At 33.6% G+C, this 20,968-nt stretch overlaps 1 protein-coding gene across 1 annotated transcript in view; it reads left to right on the top strand.

Annotated features, from left to right (window-relative positions):
- Nucleotides 1-5,614: 5,614 nt before the first annotated feature.
- LOC113504709 overlaps nucleotides 5,615-20,968 on the top strand; it is a 151,879-nt gene continuing 136,525 nt past the window's right edge. The window contains exon 1 of the mRNA XM_026887113.1: nucleotides 5,615-5,655. The gene's annotated coding sequence lies outside the window, so the exon portion shown is untranslated. The remainder of the gene's footprint in view (nucleotides 5,656-20,968) is intronic.

The following is a 20,968-nucleotide window of genomic DNA, read 5'->3' as shown; positions in this document are numbered from 1 at the left end:
CGCTCGCAGAGATGTCGGTACTGCAAGGACACCTGAACGAAGTCAGTTTAAATTTTAATAAGTCTTCCATATATATGCTAATTCAAGGTGTCAGCTATCTCCATACCAAATTTCATCAAAATCGGTTCAGCCGTTTAGCCGCCGATATCTTAATCTAATTTCTATGCATAAATATTTTAAACTTGCTATTTATCACCACTCACCTACTTCGTAACAGAAATCTTCAAATGATACACAAGACTATGATTAATGACAAACACATACTTAGTCTTGCAAATGAATAAAAAAATCTCATACATTTGAGTCATTAAGCTGTTCATACAAAAAAGAGGCCAAACTAACAATGCAAGTAATTTGGAAAACCACAAACGTTTGCCAAAACTAAACAAACGGCGGAAATACCAAATGTATGAGTTTTGTATGAAGTTTATGTATGAGTTCGTCATTACCGTAATTAGTGCTGACTCATACACTACAATAAGATCTAATGAATTGTCTAATTTCTTTTACGATGGTCGGTGAATGAAAGGAATTTCTTTGTATGTATGAATGTATGGATGTATGTGTGTGGAATTTTGAATGAGAATGCTATGCTAGTTAAGCAACAGTTTAAATTGATACTGTCAATGAAATGTGTTGAGTTGAAAATTGTTTTCGTTGAGTTGTTTAATGTGTTCATGTTTTTGAGATTCCCCTAAAGTTTCTATAAGCAAAATATAAAACTGAAGTTTAATTTTCAATTGGTTCATGATTATATTTGTAGTCATAAGGATAATAATAAGAATGTTGTTAGGGTTTCGCACCCAAAGGGAAAAAAGGTATCCGTCCTTCTGTCCACTAAGCTATATCTCGTAAACCGAAAAAGAACCGTGTGCTTGCTTGTTACGAAGCAAGCACACGGTTCTTTTTCCGATTTAATTGTTCGTAACGGTATCTATCTCTAATCTAACAGCAGTTAGCCTAAGCAGTTTTATTTTTTAAGCCCTAGTAGACAAGCACTATATCATTCTTATAATTCCAAAACATTTACATTTTGTAAAACATCAATCAAACCATCAAAACAATATTGACGTATCACTCCAACCACATTGACGCAGCAGAAGAAATACAAAAAAAAATACATAAAAACTTTTAAAACAATCAGTCATACTGTGAAAAGGCTAGGCCGATGATCAGTCATTACTGCCAAATCCTCGCAATACTTCAATACAAAATGTTCTTCGGAATCAATTGAACGTTGTAATGAAGATGTAACTGACTTCCTATCGATGCTAAAATCTAAAGCTTTGTTGACACACCGACACTTATAGTGGGATTTAGTGTTGTCAAAGTTAGAGATGATTTGGAGTTTCTTGGGTATTTTGTTTGACTGTAAGTAATTGTTAGCTGCCTAGTAATTGTTAGCTGCCTATCAATAGCTAATGTAAGTTAAATCCAGTTGAGCATTTTCTTATGTTGAGTCGTTTAAACTGTATGATTAAAAATATGAAACCAATCATATTTGGATAAAAATCTAGTACCCAAATCATCAAATCACAAAGGTAAAATAAACCCACACTTTTTGATAGACTTGACTAGAATATTTCTTGTATTAACAATAAATGGGGCAACGGTTTGCAATCGACCCCGCCGCGTCAACTCACGGTTGAAACTAGTGTTCGGTTGTGTCCGAAACTAGTGGGGCAATCCCGATAAATACGTGAGTGTAAACAGTTGCATCATTTAAAAATAAATCATTGTCTGGATAGCTACTATAAATCTCAGAAAAATATCGACCCTCGAGCAGAGGCTAAAGTGTCACAGTGTAAGCTAACCTTAATGAAGATGTTACTAACCGGACTGGTATCGACATTCGATCTCAGACAATCGTTACAATCTCGAGGTGCAGTGACGCGGCCATTTTGTTTTTATTGTAGCTTTGACATGCGATTTCATTGTTTTATTTTATTGCCTTTCATAAACCGACAACCAATGTCAAGTGTTTAAAGCTCGATATTTACTTTGTTACTTCTGAAACTGCTCATGAAAAAAAACCTTACAAATCTGTATTTTATACTAATACTAATAAATATATAAAGCTATATAATATATAAAGCTGAAGAGTTTGTTTGTTTGTTTGTTTGAACGCGCTAATCTCAGGAACTAATGGTTCAAATTGAAAAATTATTTTTGTGTTGAATAGACCATTTATCGAGGAAGGTTTTAGGCTATATACCATCAGACTGCGACTAATAGGAGCGAAGATACAATGGAAAATATGGAAAAAAAAGGGAAAATTATTCATCTTCGAGGGCTTTCAAAAATTCGTAACTTATATCTACTAGTTCAAAATATAACAAAAATTCAATTTCATTTTTCCCGCATATTTAGAAAAACCGAAAAAACAAAAGCAACAACAACCCAACTCAACACACATACCAAAAACACAGCTTTTTCATTTACACAAAATACCTAACTTAGTTTTTTGCTTTCAGTTAACCCAGTCTTTTATTCGACACAAAGTTAAATACAAACATGACCCGAACGGCTAACTTTAAACCCCTTTGCTTTGCGGCTAGGCAGAGCCTTTGAACGCAGCCCTCTAGTGGCTTATTAGTATTCAATACAAAGTTTTGGGCCCATAGATTTGTATCTAATATGTGTAGGACGGACGTGATTAGAAAATACAGTTAATGTACGTACCTGAGATCGTTAAGGCTTTAGAAATGTTTTATTTATAACCTAAAGACTTCTTTTTCAATTTTGTTATTTTTGTATGTTTGTATGAATCAATGGTATCAGAGTTTAAGGTCTCTAATGTGGGTACTTATCTAGTAAGGTGGAGTCACTAAAACGAAAAATTTAATTACATATGTTTTACACGTTCATCACCCAACCCCTTGTTAAAAGATTTTTTTAAATAAAATATTAAGCATCATCAGCATTTCTAAAACATTAAAAAGGTGAAACATCCAACATTACACAAAGTCATTCCAAAGAGCATTTCGGTCAAAAAAATTAAGATAAAGCGGCAATCAACATAAAAATAACAAACCTTTTTGTTCCGACACTCGAAAACTTTCTGCGTATTCAGAAAAAAATGTTATTCAACATTCCAAATTAACAGACAACTAAGACGTGTACAAGTGCTTTCGACAAAACTAACTCTACCATCCAAATAACAAATGACTCTACATTCTGATCCTTAAATCTTAGACGACAAAGTTGAGTATTTTTTTCGGGTTTATCCGTTGTATGCTGATTTATTTTGGTATTGTCAAGGGCCATTGAGACTTGTCTGCTATTGTAAAGACAATGAACCACACAAAGGTTCACAGCAAGTGGTCAGTATTCGTAGAGTTTTCTAAGACATTGTTACACCGTTATACTGACATGACTAATGTTCGCCACTTGTAAATGTGAGGCGTCTTTTGACTTAACGATGACGTTTCCGGACTCCAGTGGTGAAGGAAGGAAGGTACTTGGATGTGTTGATATGGTGGATTAAATTTAAGTAGTAGAGAAAAAACAGTTGAGATCGAATTTGGTAGCTTTAAGTAGAGCACAGTTGAATGAGTAACTTTTAAAGCCGAACTAAGATATTAATACATATATAGGCTAAAACGTCAAATGAAGTCATTTCACAACGACATCATCCTGATCATAATTATTATGTTCATAGTTTTGACAATTATTTAACCTTTTTTAAAGGCGATAAACCACCTCTGGGTAGACAAAAAAGGTCTTTAAATTTGGACCATCTTAAAGCAAACATTGTTCTATTAATTAAAAAATAACTTTTACATAACAAAATGAACCACAATCGTTTTTTTTTTAACTAAAAGCCAACAATTCTTTGTCCAAAAATAACAGCACCAAACCACAGATAGACAAAACCTATCAATAATAAAAGTTTGAGCTGTCGATTTATAAATAGGGATCAAGTAATAGACCATCGTGACTGTTTCTCAGTTAGTACATCACGTTCCGTGATGGCGGCTGAACAGTCGTGATCTCTTCCTTTGAACTATTTTTCTTTAAGGTATACGTCCACTGATGTGGTTGGAAATAGAGCTATTAGTTAAAAGTTTTTTTTTGTCCTTTTTACTTTTTACATACCTGAGTAAATTAATGGCTATGTACCGTTATAAGAAATGATTTAAAAATTAGTTGGTTATCTTTAATTCGTTTTTGATATTGCGATTTTAGACGTCAAAAATATTGTACAAAAATATTTTGTATTTAAAAAGTCCAATATTCTATTCTTATTATGTAAATTGTACAATTCGTCACGCAAGATAATTTTCTTCACAAGAAAATATTTTTACTTATAACAGAAATATAGAAAAAAACCAGACAAAGCTTTTTCTTGAACAGCTGTAATGTAATCGCTTAATAGTTATAAAAGACATTCTGACACATCGTCTTATTAGAAAATCAATTGTGAAATACCAATTAATTTAATTTTTACATCAGTTTGAACCTGTAAACACGTATATCCTTACTAATATTATAAATGTGAAAGTGTGGATGTTTGGATATTTGTTACTTAATCACGCAAAAACGGCTGAACAGATTTGAATGAAATTTGACATACATATAGCCATTGGCATGGAAAAGAACATAGGCTACCCCGATTTATCCCGATTTTTTAAATAGTTCCCGAGGGTAAATTGAAAGGTTTGTAAAAGCTATAAGATCACTAAAGGGATGTATTTCCATTTAAACGGGGACCACCGAGCTCTGTAAACTGAAGTCCACGCAGACGGAGTCGCGGGCAACAACTAGTACTTTATAATACACCAAACACGAGCGTTAATTTTGAGATTCATACTCATAGCCATAAATGTCTCCACGTTCGTTACGGTCTAGTGCGCAAGTACCCTAACTGTACAGCATGATTTATGCCGATGGTTCCGTAATGAATTTATTAAGACTGAACTCCACTTGAACTGTGCCGTATAAAGACAATTATGGTTTAAGGATTGGATTTTTTGTGGTGATACTTTGTGACAGTTTTAAGGGTATAAAGATATATTTTGTCAAATATATTCTACTCAATTATTTTCTTTGGTAATTACTTTTTGGGAACGTACGACGAGTTACTAATGGAATGTAAGAAAAGTGACTAATTCATCTTTTTTTCTGAAATAAAAATAACATATGCTTTGAAACTAATTCGTAAAGCTATGTGTACACTTTGAAGCAAAAAATTTAAACAAATACATAAGTAATTATTGCATATAAAGTATTAAAAATAATGCTTACTACGTCACAAAACCTCTTGCGTCTTAATATCTCAATGCACCATTTAATCCATTACAAAAAAAATCATACGATTATCTTCATTTCTTTTATATTCTGTTAAATCTTCCTTAACACTGCTCGGGTCACGAAGAATGGAAAAAAAAAATTTTTTTTCTCCATTTCAAAAGGTTTTTTATTTTGCGGACCAATTTACCGTGAAAGCAAATTTAACCCTAAACGAATCGAAGGACCTTCCAAAAAACTAGCTACCTGAGAATATAGGAAACAGTTCGTGAATTAAAGTTTTAGTGAGTTATAAATTAAAAAAAAAAATATAAACAGTGAAGATTAAACCGCTTTTTTTTAAGTATGTTTCAATGGTGTTTTTTTTTTGCAGATCCAATGCTGTGCACAGTTTTCTTATGCTTGGTGAGTGGGAAAATATATTTTGAATTTAGTTTTAAGTGGTTAAATTTAGTTTTTGCTATTCTTTAAAAATGCTTTGTTTTGGTACGTCTACCTGTATGATATTTTGGGCATATTTGTATACCGAAAATCTTTGCTCGCTACCAAACCTAGATATTTATTTTTAGCACTGGTTCTTATAGTGGCATAAGAAAAAAATTATTTGTAAAAACACACGCTCACTTTTAGTGAGATATACCCTGGTAGGAGACGAAAAGACGGACAGAATATCCCACTGTCGGTTGCCCATTTTCCTTCAACCTATTTTTACGGAACTCTTTATCTACTCCTCATTTGACTGTTTCCATTCATCTAATGTCATCACTAAGTCACCAAACAAACTTCCAAATTGACATACAGAACATAACCCCAAAATCTCACAGAAATTTGATTTCACCAAACCTTTGCAGTCTCAATTTCAATAAAGACATGTCATTCGAGACCTTGAGTATAGCAAATCTATTATAGCTAGCATTACTTTGAAAGCCCTCAATAGTTGACAGCAGAATATCGCGTAATTTGATGCGTGGGATCAATATTTGTTTATTTTGCTCTATGACGGCTTTTGTTCGGTAACGGATTTGGGTATACAAAAGTTGTGCTATTGATTGTGGACTTTGGATTTTCGGCTTAGTTATGAGTGGCAGTGCAAAAAGAGGAATTTTCATTTAGATGATATACAAATATTATTAGGTGTTGCGTGCACTTTTGCAAGGATATTTGACTGTCGTCTAGATTCAGAATCAAATTAAGGCAAACATTATTTTTTTCTATTTGTCACAGCAAATTACGGAGTCAAGTTTAACATTACTCACTTAGATTAAACGAATTCTTAGATGAAGGTGTCGCGATAATCTATTTGTTAGGTACCAAAATAAATAACTTAGTATTTCGACATGTAGACCAACCTCTTTGCAGCGCAAACACTTAATATTTCATATTGTTAAACGAGATAAAACAAATGAAATACATACCTAACTATATTTGCAAATTGAAACAATTATATACACATTTTTGAGGAATTTCTTTTTTAAAGTAAACGCAATAAATAAAACAATGTACACAGCTGTCGATTTGTTTGCAACAAACAGCGATGGCGAGGGAAAAGCAAGCAGATTGGTTCAGAATCAATAGGAGAACCGACGCTGCCTCCCTCGAATATGTTGCTTGATATTGTATAGAACTAGCTGTTACCCGCGACTTTAGCCGTGTGATTTATTAATGTTACAATAATTTTGAACAGCCATGATCATTCCTAATAAACTACATTTATGCAAAGACATAAAACAGCAACATTCTCGATAAATGAAAAAAAGAATCAACAAAATCGGTTCGACCCCTAGAGAATCTAATTTTAGTATTCTATGTTTCACCCAGTCCGAAGTTATGAAGATAATTATGAGGATAACAAAAAAATACAGACGACTTTAGGCTCTCCTCCATTTTGAAGTTGAAAAGTTGAAATATTTGACCGAAACTTCAATTAACATTTCTGCTTTTAAGAATTTCACCCGCATCACTTAGTTATGATGACTGTACCACTTGGCTAACCGTCCAGTCAACTTCTTCATAGCAAGTACCCTTTGAAACCAACACAGTTTAGAACGATCACCCCGTTTCTATTAACGAGTATGTTCACACGCCACTTCGCAGCATCTGACCCAATCTGATCCATTGTCACTGATGACAACTGTCTGGGCTTTATTAGACGTGGAAGATTATTTCGTTCTTAAGCTTCGTTCACACTAAGATACTCGTATTTATTGTGGGAAACAGTTGTTTTAAGGTTTGATGCATCAATATAGAGGAAACGGTTGTGTCTGTAAAGCCAACTCAACGAGATCGTCGATTGACGTATTCGGAAACAATCGCACTGATATTATAAATGCGAATTTATGTGAATGTTTGTTCCTCTTCACGTAAAAGCGGTTCCATTGAAATTTGTTGTCGAGGGAGTTGAAACGTTGGATTAACACATAGTAAGACTTAGTCGATGTTTTTGTAGCTATAACCCTCATCCAGGACAAAGCCGTGAGCAACAGCTAGTGTAACATCATATCACCTACTAGCTATTGCTCGCGACTTCGTCCGCGTGGTTAGAAGATATAAGTTATGAATTTTAAACGGAAGCCTGGAAATAATTTTCCCTGTTTTTCCTCATTTTCCATTGTATCTTCGCTCCTATTAGTCACAGCATGATGGTATATATTTTAGCTTTATATATTAGTATAGATGTACTCATAATATGTCATCGGGTCGACAACTTCAATGTCCAATGCATGCCTTTTCAAGGTAGCTGTTAGTTCAAACAATATATTTTTAGTCTTCACGTGATGATAACCTTAGCAATCAACGATGGCAAAGTCTTCCTTTATGACTTATTCAACCTTATGTACTAAAAGCCCCATTGTCATGAATTTCCCACAGAAACTTGTGTTTCATTGCACACTGTACAACCAATACAATACATTCAATTTAAGGTGAGTGTATGAGCTATATTAGTTACTACTATGAGCTATATTACTACTACTATCCCACGGCTCCGCCCGCGTTAAAAACCTATCGCAGGAAAAAATAAACATTTCTTTTAAGTTGATTAAAATAAACCTCATGTTACTTCTCATCTCTCCAAGAAAATGTGTGAAAAATTTCATGAGGATCGGTTAAGTATTTTTCGCGTGAAAACATAACAAACAAACTAACATACAAATTTATAATGTAAGTAGTTATTGTGTGGTGTGATATCACCCGGTTTAATGTGAATCTTGATGCAATGATGATGAATGATCTGCAAGAGATCTGAAGAGTATTGCAATTAATGGTCGTTTCATCGTCAAGTATTTAAGACATGAATGGTTATGATGTCAAGTCTCATTACTCAACCTTTCTTAGTACTGATGTTATTTGTAATGTTTTTTTTTTCGTAAAATGCATGCATACAAGGTATTTGATTTTATTAAGTCACTAAAACGTAAAAGTTTTTGCGCTCGTTTGCATTGCTCGTTTAGTAAGTTAGTTACGAAATAAAAATGATCCCATGGGAACATACATTCGGGATAAACACTAGCTTGTGTATCTTATATCCTTATCCAGGTTATAAACTATCTGTGTACCAAGTTTCGTCGAAATCTGTTCAGTAATTTTTGTGTGAGTGAGTAACAAACATACAAACTTTCGTTGATAGTTCGTTTTCTTTTTTAAGTCAGTAAAAAAATCTATTATTTCCGATTGGCTGTCATTTAAACAGACCAATGACACTCGAAATGTGAATCATTTAAGTACCAACCTCAATATAAGTACAAAAACGAATACATTTGAGTTCGACATCGAGTACTATTTGAGCAGCTTGCTTCGTTCAAATATTGGATTAGGTTTCATTAAAGTGAACTCAAATATCCTCAGATATCTGTGAAGGGAACTCAATGGACTGATTTCGTTAATCCTTATTTAAATAGTGCGGTTATCAGTTGTCTCTTTGTGTATACGGAGTCTCCAAGCCAATGACGATTTTAGTATAAACAACATACATTATATGGACGTCTATTTCAATTTAAAACACGTTAGTATGACCTTCTATGAGTCTATATGGCAGTCCTCGTTTTGAATCAGGTATCGGTGATTTTTTATTATTGTGACTTGTTACCACCACCATATTTAATACTAGCTGTAGCTCATCGCAAGTTCATAAAGTTATGCGATTTGGGATGCCTAAAATTAGTTCTTGTAACATGTTTCATTACTGCTCTGCTCAAATTAAGCATAACCTGATGGTATACTTTCAGCCTACCTTAATCAATGGGCTATAACACGCTGATATATTTTTTTAAATCCGTTTTTATTTGCGATTAACACTATCAAACAAACTCTTTAGCTTTATAATATTAGTGTAGATTACTTTTCGCTTAATATACTTTAACACAACCACAGTTCATCTTGGTGATTGTCTTAATCAAAATAATCACATTACGTTTATTTAAAATGTTTTGTCCAGTTCATTATACTTCAGTAGCTGTCAAATGAACAAAGCTAGCACCAATTGAATAAACTCTAAAGTACCTACTACATCAACCTCCACAGCAAAGAAAACGTGGGCGAAAATTCTTGAAGAATTTCTTTGAAAACCATTTTACACTTGAATTTGACCTTTTCCCAAGTATTCCATTCCATCTGATTGACCGAGGGATCCCATTCAGTTTTATCGGATAGAGCATCAGTTAGAAGCAATTCCTCTTCGACTTTTTATTTGATAAACGGTTTAACCCTATCGGCTATCTTTAAACAGTTTTTCGCTATTTTCGAATGACGTGCAGATTGTGTGGGTAATGTGTTATTGAGCTGCAGTTTTAATATACGATGTTTTTTTTTTTAAAGTGTTTCGTATTGAAATTGTTCTTTTAAAGCTTTTATTAAGGATTAGAATAACGTTTCTGTACATGAGTCTTTTTTTGTCAAACTTATAATTTTTCTTATAAAAATGTCAAAACTTTGGTTTGCTTTGTTTTGTTTGTATATAAAAAAATACAGAAACGTACTATGTTTTAATTCTTTACATTCTATATTTAGCGCCATAAGTGCCTAAAATTACATCAACAATCCACACCAACTATGTTTAAAAACACAAATATTTCGCATCTATTTATTTTTATGTCGTCTAATCTTTTCACCTAAACGGCTACTACGGAATCACACAATAGGTGTTCTTTACCTGCAACTGTCATTTGACTCGAATGTATCACGCTTCAATGTGTCACCGAGTGAGTAGGGGCGAGATGGTAAAAAACTGGCCAAGTGCGAATCGGGACTTGACTGCACGGATTGCCGAGTGGTTGAGGTCATCACGCCAAACCCACTGTGTGCGACGTGTCGCGGATTCAGTCCCCGCGTAAGACAAGCGCTTGTGTGATCTTAAATGCTTTTGTGCATGTGAAATGTATGGATGGACACAAGGATAAAATTCCTTACTGCGGGAATCATTTGTTTTAAGTAAATTTTGTATTTAAGATTATAGCGGCAGCAGATATGACTTATCAGTTAAAATTCCAACGGCCTAGCTACTCGTATCACGGTTCATGTGATACAGCCTGGTGACGGGTGCAAAGACCGAGCGTCAGTAATACGGGTCCGTTTTTACCCTTTGTGTACAGGACCCTAAAAAGTGACATCCATCCGCCTTGACAATTTGCTTCGGTCAAATATGACGCATAACCGATCGTCCTTACAGTCGGTTAGATTTAGAACGTTTGAAGGTTTTTCGCCTTTGTCACTATAGTGAATTTATGTGAAGAGTTTGCAAGTGTTGAAGTTTCGATGTTAAGTAGGATTTACATGTAATTTAAATTTATGACCATACTAATATTAACGTCGACCTAGATATAAGCGGGAACAGAAACAAATCATCTGTAAAAAGCAATCACGGTTTATGAGATACAGCCTGGTGTCAGATGGACGAGTAACGAACGGACTTATAACCGAGAATTAGGTATTAGGGGATTATTTGGGGTAGTATTAGGTACCCTTTAACCCTTTGGTTAAGACCGTTAAAAAAATAGTTTTATAAGACAGTATAAATGAAAATAGGCATTTTGAGAATCGAACAAAAAAAATAAGAAACTATTTACAGACATAAATGCTTTTACATAAATAATAAAGACTTCACATATAAGATAAATTGTTTCCAAACGTATGGAAGTAACAGACATCTATTTCTAGTCTGTTCTAGTTGGCAGACATTCAATTATGTTGCCTGACACTAGCAGACATTATCTTAATATTTGTATTGTTAATATTAAACTAATCTTTGTTACATTATGTCAGTTATCGGTTGGTTACGATAAATCTATACTAATATCTATACTCTATACTTACGAATATATAAAGCTGAAGAGTTTGTTTGTTTGAACGCGCTAATCTCAGGAACTACTGGTTCGAATTAAAAAAATCTTTTTGTGTTGAATAGACCATTTCTTAAGGAAGGCTATAGGCATATAGTATAGTATAGAGTGAAGATACAATGGAAAACGTGGAAAAAACGGGGAAAATTATTCATCTTTGCGTGAGCTGCGAAAGCGGTTCAAGAAATTCTAACCACGGACGAAGTCGCCGGCAACAGCTAGTAAAATAATATTCCACAAATTTCCCACAAGCCATCTAGTCTCAAACTCCGCAAAGCTTGTAATTATGAGTATATATCTATTAGACAAGTGATAAACATACTTATATATTTCCAAATACATATATTTATATATTATAGATAAATTACACCCAGACACATAGAAATGATCGCGTACATGATGCAAACAATTGTCTTGGGTGGGAATCGAACCCACTGCCTCCGATATAGCAGTCAGAGCCACTAACTACTTGACCAGCAGGCCAGTCAATTCGACTTAAATGTCCTTAAAACAATGAGCCTTATGAACTGTCTTTCACGTTTTCTCTGTCTGGGTGTCCGTTATAGCTGCAATAACATAGCCCTCTTTTGAAGAAGACGGATTAAAAAATGTATCCGAAGTGTAAGCTACCTCTTTAACTAATTTTATGGAAAAAGGTCCAGCCGTTAAGGCGCATTTTCCTATTATTACGAGAGCAAAGAAGGAAAATGTTTATATTTCATTATTACTAAGACAATTTTTTAACAACTTTGGAATACATAACCCAAGCCGACTTTAAGCATGGCACAAGATAATTTTCCACTTGACAACCTGGTGTTTTACTATAAGCTCATCTATCAATTTCTTTCAAAATTTACTAAAAGATCAAATAAAATTTTCAAGAGCTGAATTTCTACCTCGCAGTATTTACCACAAAACCTTATCACCGTCATTCATCACGAATCAAATTATGAAATCAGAAGCTATGTTCTTTTAAAGACGTTTCTTTATTTACAGGCTGTCAGTAAACAGGCAAACGAATAAATCAATATAGGAATTGAGTGAAATATTGACATCGCTTCATTTGATAAAGTATTTCGCGAATTCTGTCGGGAACCTTTTGTGTAACTTGTAATATAAGGTTGTATGTTCCTGTTTTATTTACCGAGTGTAGTCGAGCTTATTTCTAGAGTATATTGAGAAATATTTTGTGAACTATTTTTGTTTGTTATTATATTAGGTTACTAGCTGTTGCCCGCGACGTCGTCCACGTAGTTAGAATTTTCTCCGTTTTTTCCACATTTTCCATTGTATCTTCGCTCCTATTGGTCGCAGCGTGATGGTTTAGCCTAAAGCCTTCCTTGATGAATGGTCTATTCAACACAAAAAGAATTTTTCAATTTGAACCAGTAGTTTCTGAGATTAGCGCGTTCAAACAAACAAAAAAACTCTTCAGCTTGATATATTAGTATAGATAGATAAGATTTTAGTTGCAAAATGACGACTGATATTAGTAATTAAGTTCGGATGATTTTTTTTCTTACAATTCCTCTAATAAAAATCAAGTTGTGTGAGTTGACAACATTTACAATTAACTTAAAAATACTATTTCGGAAATAAAAAAACTAAAGTTAAAATAAATCTTTAAATTACGGCTCTAAGATTAAAAAAATACAAAATACTGTTACAGAAATAGACACCTAAAATTTAAACACAAAAAGAACATATTCGTCCAACTTATTCTCGAACACAAAACACCATCTCATTAACGAGTCGTACAAAAGCATTCTATTTTCGTGAAACATTCGAACAAAGTTTCCATCGCAAGCCAACAAGCGATCAATGTACCTACTTAATAAGTAAATTGGTTAATTCGCAATTCTTGTTAAGAAATGGAATCCCTAATTGGCTTTGTTTAGCTAAGCAATTTGACTTAAAAGCCATTTTAATTGAAAATGTTTTGATTATTGATTCTCGAAATTATTTGCCGCGGTTCGTTTGAGTGAAGTGCCGATGAAGTCATTAGTAGAGTGGTCTCTCAGTGTAATTGTAATTGATTGTAGCTATCATTATTTTTGTGTTATTTGAAGTTTTTACTTGATTGGTGCTAATGGCTTTGTGTGAATTGTGTTTTAACACGAACGTGGCAATTTTTGCAAAAAATGTTTCGCTTTTTTTTTTACTTTAAAACCAGCTTTGTGAACTGTGAATGATGTACGTTTTTATCTAAGGGATAACAAGTTTTTGATGATATTTTGGTAACTAGATTCTTTTGGACCTCAAGCTAATTTCATATATCGCTGAGCCGTCAAAACATAACAAGCAATTGAATAATATTCGGAGTTGATTAATTAATTATTTTGTAGGGGAAAAAAGCCGTAGTAAATTAGGAATATAAAATAAGACTTATTACCAACCAATATTCCACAGGTAACTAATAGATGGTCGCAAATCATAAAAGTGTAATAAGAATTCTAATAGACAACACACACTATTTACAAAATATACGTGATTATAGGAGATATTTCGGTCATCAAAACCAAAAAAAAACATAAAAAATCATTAAACAATTTCAGCCCACTTAAAAACTGGTACTTGAAAATACAAAAGCATATTTTAAAATCATTTAACTTTAAAGATGCAATACCGCTTAGAAGTCACAATTCGGCCACCTGGTACTTAAAGTACCAGTACCTATTTGAGTATGATTTATGATTGAAGATATTTTTCTATTCACCTTCAAGTGGTTTCATAACAGACGCTTCTAATGGCCATCTTGTTAAGGTTTTGAGATAACGAAAAGATTTTTAAAAAATATCTTCATTGAATGTTTCTTTTAAATTAGAAATTTATTTGTGGTATTTTTTAGATCTGGTTGGTTATTATAAGCGGAAAGACAGCGTGCTGCTGGAGAGTTTTTGCGTTTCTTCTCTCGCAGCCGAAGCACATAGTAAGCGGTGCGAAACTGGGTGAATCTGTAACCAGACCTGCAATAACAATCTTTAAGATATAATTATGCAACGGTTTACTCACACGTATTTTTCGGGAGTGAAATAATAAATCAGTTTCACGATAGATACTATAAAAATATTTAAAGAATCAAATATTCGGAGCGCACAGCCAGAAATCACGATAAAGACAGATAAGGTTGAGAAAATCAGGTGAGAACTTTGGCCTAGCAGTTGCATCTCATGCAGGCTCAGAATCTATAAAACCAGTAGTTTTGGAGTGAAACCGTTATAAACAAACACATTCGCATTAATAATAATAGCTCAAACGTAGGCGTAAAATCAACTAAAATTAATAAAAGATTTATTCATGATCCATTAGAAACCAAATCTTCAAATATAATCGAACAGGAGGGTCAGACATTAAAATTCAATGATTCTCGATAAATCCATAATTTGATACAATGTAAATTATAATTTGATGTCTCAATAATTCTTCGTGACAGGCAGATATTAAATTTATTATTTCTGTAATCGTATATCTGATAATTTAATCAATTTTCTGATAATAAATTGTCTAGGTAAATAGAAACTTTGGGTGTGTGAGGATATTGCGATGATTTGTGGTGTGTATGTGAGAAACCTTCTTTATTGGGAATGAAAATTGAAAACGCTTAGTTTAATGTACATAATATTAAAGAGTCATTATTCTGCCAAATATTTTTATATCATGGGATGATTGGGCTGTTTTGCAAGAAACCTTAAAGATCTGTATCCCATTTGATCAGACTCGAAAAAGGTAAGCAATCTTACAATAGAAATCTACATACCAAGATTGTTTAGTTTTTTTACGCAAGCACCCAAAAAAAACTGAGTGTATGAATTACATAACTTTCATTAAAACAAACTAAGCGAAACATAAAACAAGAAAACAGTGCACCAATATTGAGCACAAAATTATTTTATAAACCCACTATCAAGACACCAAAACACTATAAAAACATAATTCGTCGTCATTCCAAAATCCAGCCAACAACCCCTGACATATTTGTTTACAAAAAAAAACTCGTATAAACCAATTGATACAAATCCGTCAAAAAAGGAAACATCACCTGGTCCAACACAAAAAGAAATCCAAAGGAAGCGCTTACAAAACGAAGCGAGACCAACCAACATGGGCCATTCATACCATCCATTGTCGGGAATCAATGAACAAACTTTATTTACTGTCATTTTTATGCGAAATCTTTGGGATTATGTCGAATGTCCCGCGGACTTCCGGGCCATTATATTTGGCGTACATTGGGACAATGATACGAGTTGCGTTAAGGTAACTAACCGCAACATCGGAGGTAGCGGTCCATTTGTAGTGAAAGCAATGGATGAAATATTGTCGGGTCACTAGAAACAAATTTGCGAAGTTCCTGCGGGAATGGTTTTTATTGTGACACATGTGCTTCCTTAGTTCCTGTGACGTACGCGTCGTTTGTTTTGTTTAAATGATGATCGTTATATTTTAGGTGAAACGCCAGAGATTATGTCTGAATATGATATAGGACATAATGTCATGAACATAGCAAGTCACTTACATAATTTTATAATGCTAATGTTTCTACTTGTTTTGTGATGGATGCTCAATCCTTCTATCCAAAGGCCTTTAACTAGAAATGTCAGTTCTACGGGACTGGTTTTTGATTTCCAATCTTTGCAAGGAGACGACACTATAAGGAGAAGAAATGTAAATTTAACAGTTTATTTTTAAGTATGGTCAACCGAATCAAACTTCTAATTTTATTGGTATTAGCAGGTTGAATACATCTCCATTATTATTAAAAGAACTTTCGTGCGGCGGGTACATAATTATTCATTGAAGAAGGGCTTACTCACGCACTGGCATTCAGACCCAACTGGAGTCCTTTATCATGAGCTGACGCGTCAGCTTGTTGTCTAGTTGGGTCGGAAACAAGTCGGGCAATCCCATTCAATACGCGTGAGTAAACCGCTATTAAATAATTTCATTTTAATACACAACCAAAACGCCAAACCAAACAAAACGCCTAACATGAAATGTTTTATAAGAAAACGCTTGAAACCATTCAATTATATTTAGGTATTTTTAAACCATCATAAAAAGCATTTAAACCATAATGGAATATAACCAAATGATATAACACTAAAACATGTAGAAGATTATAATAATAAAGATAATACGAACCGTACAGACACCGGTTTTGGAGATAAAGAAGACTAAATTAAAACCCTGCTCGCTCTTAATAACTTTGTTAAACACATAAATGGAAAAGAACTTAAACAAGATGTTATCAAGAATGTTATGGACACCGAAACTATTAACCATTAAATGTAACGCGATACCATAAATAAACTAGCTCAAAAAAATATAAAAATCAAGTTTCAAAAGCTGATTACTTCACTTTTTATAAATAGTTTATAAAGCAAGGATTTATTAACGATCATATCTTCAATTGCATTCGCGACTGTTCCATTAATATTTAAATTAGTATAACTTAACAATGCATATTTTTTTATTATTCTTACAATATTATTATCGACCCCTTTGCTTCCATCAGCTGGTCAAGTTTCATTTGTTATTTTATGCTTAATATCTGAAACTGACCCCACTGACAGAGGTATTATAATATTTCTATATTCAGAACTGAATATACAATGGGTATAACAAAAATAATGATAATAATATATTATTTCGTGCACCTATCAATAAAAACAGGTTTTGTAATCAGATATTATAGTCAAGAATTTAGTCAAAACAAAATCAGCGTGCTTTTGTTAGCTATCCACTCCAACCGGTGTCATATTTAGGAGGGTTGAAAGTACGGTCAGAATGAAATTTCTCAGTCAATATTTTCATATTTTAATGAATTTGTTAATTTATGTAAATCCATTTGGGGTTCTGATGAACTTGAAATTCGTACTCATTTTATCTCCGCAGACGATTGTATTAATTCAAATCGTATTAAATTAAATCTGTTTCGTATAACTTATTTCTATTTTTAGAGATAATATTTCAACTATATTCTAAATGCTATTTTCAAATCTGAATATTTAAGTGGTAAAATTTTTGATGATATTTTTTTGCTGACTCTACATCAAAAATCCCGCGAAAACAGGACAAAAGATAGTGTGTCGTCGGCATATAAACAGCATTATACCGCGGAATCGAGTTACATGTGTCGAGTCATTTTAGCCCCTTCCATTATACCAGCCATAGAAAGAACCCCATTGTATCCTCGAATTCTTACCAAAAATGGAAAAAATACAGGAGTATAATGCAGTCTGGAAATCATATTTTGATTTCATTTGGTCCACGACTCTAGAAAGCTAGGTTATAACTGCACAAGTTGATTGATCACACGTTAAGCTACGCTTTACACGGTCGGTCTGTGGACCATCTTTGTCATAACGAGTTCCTCCGTTTTTCGGAAGGCACGCTAAATTGTGGGTCCCGGCTGTTATTCGCACATTTTTGTCAGTCGTTACGTGTAGTCAGAAGCTAGAAAGTCTGAAAACCAGTGTAACTAAATTGTATCGTGTTACCCAGGTAACTGGGTTGAGGAGGTCAGTTAGGCAGTGGCTTCTTATAAAACACTGGTACTTAGCTGAATCCAGTTAGCCTGGAAGCCGACCCCAATATAATTGGGAAAAAGGCTATGCTGATGTTGATCCATGACTCTACTTTTGAAGCCTTTGGTTGCCTGCCACTAAAAATGAACAGTTAAGTGCTCATAAATAATTCTCATAAATAAAAAGCAGAATTGCTTGTAGAATCAGCACGCTGAAGTGGAAATGGGCCGGCCATGTCTGCAGAAGGACAGACGGTCGATGGAGCAGACACGTGTTGGAGTGGAGACCACGTTTAGGCAAACGTAGTGTAGGACGCCCTGCGGCACGATGGACCGATGATTTGAAAAAGGTGGCTGGCAGCGGATGGATGCGGGCTGCCCAGGACCGGGATGGCTGGCGCTCTTTGGGGGAGGCCTACGTTCAGCAGTGGACGGATAGGCTGAGATGATGATGATGATGATGAATAAAAAGCAGTGTACTACAATTACGAATAAATCCTGAATTTAAGTACTTATTTTATATTCAAAACGAAAATTTTCGCAGTATTTATTTAATCATGTAGTAGAATAAATGTAACGCTTCTACAAATTGAAACGTTTCATGTATAATACATTGAACAATAAAACTAAAATTGTGATTTAATTTATTAAACAATTATTGAATAAAACAATTGTTTTATCACAAATACTTGTTTGCTGATAGGAGACACGAAAATAGCGGTCGACCAAACTATAAACACTCAATAATGATACTTAAATTAAGTTAATTTAGATTGAAATTGGTTTAAAATGACAAAATGATTGTTATTTTTCAATTAGCAATGTGGTTTGTATAATTAGTTCGGATTGTTTTATTTGGGGCGTGAGAACTGATTTTAAAATTTAATTTGTTGTACATTTCTATAAGTTAATAACTTCCTGAATAAAGAAGTATTTATAGTTATTTATCGCTGTGTTTTGCTAGCGCTAATAAGGTATATTTTCAGTTTTTTTACCAATTTCCGCAATAAGGAATGTAAAATAATCCTTGTGTAGCAGGGGGTTTCACAAACATTTAAATTACATGCTCAAGACATCCAAGACAAGCATTCGTGGATCACACAAATGCTTGTTCTAAGCGAGGATTGAACCCGCTTCATGTTGCGAACAGTGAGTTTAGCGTAATGACCTTTATCACTCAGCTATCCGTGCAGTCAATTCATCAATATAGGCAGCATCCCTAAGCGTCTGTTTTAGGCTTACAAAAATATTTTGATTAGGCGCAAAAGTAAAGATCTCATGATATGTTAGTAAGTATAAAGCCAGACAAAGATACAAAAAAACGCATCAAAACTTTCAGAGTTAATTACAACAGCATCAAAAGAACTGCAATACCTTTTAATTAAATCAAAGAAGAAGGTTACATAAGCACTAGAAGTAGCCGTTAATTGAACACCCTGATCACGAGAAAGCAAAGAATTTTCGTTTCATCCGACATGGAAATTAGACTCTAAGTACTGTCTAGGGATGTGAAAATTTACATCGATATTTTTTATCGTCAGCTCTTGGGATGAAATGGGTAATTCGCGCGCTATCTGAGCTCTTTATAACCATTAACTGTGTGACAAGTGTCGTTTGATTTTGGACTGGGAAAAGGTTTTGTGTGTTTGACCGGTGAGATTAGTGAGATGTTTGAGTCTGGTTTAGTAATTATTGATAATAATTTTGATTGTTATGTTGTTTGTATTTTTTATGTATTGGATACTTTAGAGATACAACGTTTTACACACGAGTATTTATCAGGCTTCACGACTAGTTTCGGTCCCAACTGGAGTCCTTAAGTCCTTTCCCAGTCTCGCAATATTGAAACGAGACGAGAGATTTACCTTTGAAATATTAATCATCCACGCAAAAGTTACTGTAAAAATATTTATGTATTTTTTATCATACAGTCGAATTTCAATATTTTAAGCAAGCACATTTACTTAATTATAAAAATTTAAGTAGTACCTATTGTTAAAATAAAAATATACAATATACTACTTTATTCCGTAGTTCAAACCGTGCCTTTTATTTTTCAAACCTCACTTTTTTAACTTATTACGGATAACAACTTAAAAAATTGCACACCTAATCAATCGACAACACTAAGTAACATCACTAACAGCTTTCGAACACGTTTAACAGTAATTATCTCGGGAACTGGTATCCAAGAACCAAAGGTTTATAAATATAGCACTTGATTACTCAGTACGGTATCTATCTTTACTGGTATTGAATACTTTTCCATAATTACAGTGGTACAACTATTTTATACTCACAGCAAAATGACTTAATTAGTGAAGTGGTATTTATCGATATCGATTTTTTTGTTTTAATCGTGTTTGGTATGCATTCTTGCTGAGTTTTATGTATGTTTTTTTTTAATTTATGCACTATGTTCAATTAGCAATATTATCTTAAGTGTTCTCCATATTTTTAGTTAATAATACTGTATTTTTGTTTTTGTGGAAGTCTGCTTATTTTTTCGTTGTTTAAGATTAAGCACTATGTTCAATTATAAATACTATTTTCTTTGGCCTTCTCAATATTTTTAATTAATAATAGCGATTTTCGTTTTTGTTGCAAGCCAGTTTATTTTGAAATAGTTACTGAAACAAGAAATTCACTTTTAGAAAGGATTTTTTCTTTCATCACACTTACTCAATCATACACTACAACTAACTTGTCACAAACGTCACAAACATAATCAAAAACCCCAAATTCCGAATACAATCACACCGATACTCGCCATCACCAAACAAAATGATAAAACTGACTATCAATCATCGTATCAGCCCACTCATAACATCCTCCTAATATAACTGTCGACCCTTATTTA

Source organism: Trichoplusia ni, chromosome 23, assembly GCF_003590095.1.
Source record: "Trichoplusia ni isolate ovarian cell line Hi5 chromosome 23, tn1, whole genome shotgun sequence".
In the NCBI taxonomy this organism is placed as follows: domain Eukaryota; kingdom Metazoa; phylum Arthropoda; class Insecta; order Lepidoptera; family Noctuidae; genus Trichoplusia; species Trichoplusia ni.
Note: the sequence above shows the minus strand (reverse complement) of the source record. Positions and strands in the feature narration are given on the sequence as shown.